The sequence below is a fragment of the Protopterus annectens genome, chromosome 7.part0 (assembly GCF_019279795.1).
Source record: "Protopterus annectens isolate FY-2018-M chromosome 7.part0, PAN1.0, whole genome shotgun sequence".
Classification (NCBI taxonomy): Eukaryota; Metazoa; Chordata; order Ceratodontiformes; family Protopteridae; genus Protopterus; species Protopterus annectens.
The window spans coordinates 1661125465-1661127964 of NC_056739.1; the positions used below are offsets into that span (position 1 = coordinate 1661125465).

General features: G+C 38.1%; 1 protein-coding gene across 2 annotated transcripts in view; it reads left to right on the forward strand.

Annotated features, from left to right (window-relative positions):
* The window catches only part of SLC38A3 (solute carrier family 38 member 3), a 1194467-nt gene that overhangs the window by 806858 nt on the left and 385109 nt on the right, over window positions 1-2500 (forward strand). The window lies entirely within an intron of this gene.

Consider the following 2500-nt stretch of genomic DNA (forward strand, 5'->3'; position numbering starts at 1 on the left):
GAGCCTGGGGAATTGTTTTCTGACAAGCATCTACTGGCTGGTGCTCTACCACTCATATAGCATAGCTGTACTTAGCCATCTTCTGAGCACACCATCTGCAACCTAAAGCAAGGGAGGTCACAAATACTGTCAGCCAGGTGACAGTCGCGAGAAAGACAGATGCAACTGCAACTAGCTGTAATTTAAAAAATAATAAATCACCACTAATTACATTCCTTTTTTATCAAAATCAGTTGTTAAGGATGTTAAGGATGCTGAGGACATGAATTCTACCAGCCTTCAGCTGTATCATTTTGATACACTGGTTATGCTGTCCTCATTATTTTTTTTCTCAAAATAAAGAAGAAATAGGGTATTTTATTTTCAGAGAGCCAACGTACTGGGAGGGCCCAAAACCTGGCTTTTATGGTAGGTAGGCCACTACTTCAGATGGTGTTATTTAGTCACACCACATCACCTTATGGGAGGTATATAGCACCGTGGCACTTTGGTAGAATATACAAGTACATGTTGAGAAGAGTTTCCTTTATGAGCTACACTTGCATGAATGAGGTAGGTAAGGAGTGTGAGATGGAAAGGAGCTATCCTAGACAACAAGCACTGTGCCTTTAATATACATGGTACAGGTTATGCAAAGGGACACTTCTTGACAAGGAGCAATGTACCCTAGACAACAAGTGGTGTCCCTTTAATGTACATGGAACACGTCATACAATAGGGCACTTCTGGACAAGGAGCAAGGTACCCTAGACAAAAAGTGGTGTCCCTTTAATGTACATGGAACACGTCATACAATGGGGCACTTCTGGACAAGGAGCAAGGTACCCTAGACAACAAGTGGTGTCCCTTTAATGTACATGGAACACGTCATACAATGGGGAACTTCTGGACAAGGAGCAAGGTACCCTAGACAACAAGTGGTGCCCCTTTAATGTACATGGAACACGTCATACAATGGGACACTTCTGGACAAGGAGCAAGGTATTTTAGTAAAGTAAAGTGGATGGATGTTGATGGTAGGAAACCAACCCTATACAATGGCACTGCATGGACACACAGGATGGCAGGTGCTAGTGGCCTTAGGTGAACTCATTACTATATTATTAAGGGCAATGAAGTGGGCAGGAGGATACCTGAGATGATAGTCAAACTCTATTAGTTTTACAGGATTATGAAGAAGACGGATAGGAAGATTGTGTATAGTTCATATTTTTTTACTTTATCCTTTTTTGTGCAGTTTTCCTGCCTTACCCACCCAGACTGCAACCATTTCTAATAGCAATGATAACAAATACACTACATGAAATGCCACAATAAGATACTACAGGAGAAAACGGCTCAAATATAAATACTGTCTTTAATTAAAAGGTTAAGCGCTTTCATCTAAAAAGTATAGACTTCATCAGAACACATGAATTCAACAGTTGATTGTTTAAATATAAAACACAACCCATCACATCCAACAAGAAATTACCATATTCATGAAATAATTAATTAAATGATGTCATATCCCCCTCATGAATAATATAAGTAATGTAAATAACATAAACAAGGGTATTTTAAAAGACATATAAAAAAACATGTAAATAAAACATATAAAAAATATAAAAAAAGATATGCCATTAACATTCTTGCTTCAATGATAGGTTTGATAGGTATATGATCGTAAATACCAGGTGGGGTAGTAGCATTTAAAAGTATATGCCATCTTACTTCCTTCTCACCTAATAAGGTTTTTACATTGCCCCCCCTGTTGAACTGATTCAAAACTTCAAGTAAGGCAAATTTAAAAGTAGAACAACCACTGTTGTCTCTAATATGCCTATATAATGCATTGTTTGCATCCTCTTTTCTAATAGCATATAAGTGATCATATATCCTGTTTCTAAAAAACCTCCCAGTCTTACCCACATAGTAACTGGGGCATCCACAACACTTTGCAAAATAGACAACATTCTGTGTGTGGCAATTCCCCCTCTTAAGCCTCAAAACAGTCTTATTTTTGTTTTCTACAACCAGGGTTTTATCTTCCAGTATAGCATGGCATTGGTTGCATCGTCCACTCTTGGTGGTATCTCCCTTACCTCTCTGTGTATATAGTCGACCACTCTCAAATTTCCTTTTGAGGTTGCATCCAATCCTATGCACAAATATGGGTTCATCCCCTAGTATTGAAAACATTTCTTGATCACATTTCAAAATGTTCCAATTGTTTTTGATGATCTTTTTCACTTGCCCAGTGTTGTCATTAAATGGTATATACATGCTCTACTAAATTTATTAGTAGTCGTGTCTTTCACTAGTGGGTTACTATTCACCAATTCCCTTCCCAACAAGGGTTAATAATTTTTTGCCCACTCACTACTGACATATCTCACTGCATCCTCAACAATGGAGGCAGGGTATCCTCTATCTCTAAACATACTACCTATATATTGCATTTCAAACAACATTTCCTAGTAGTCTAAGGTCATACGGGAGGCTGTTATACATTGTCCCT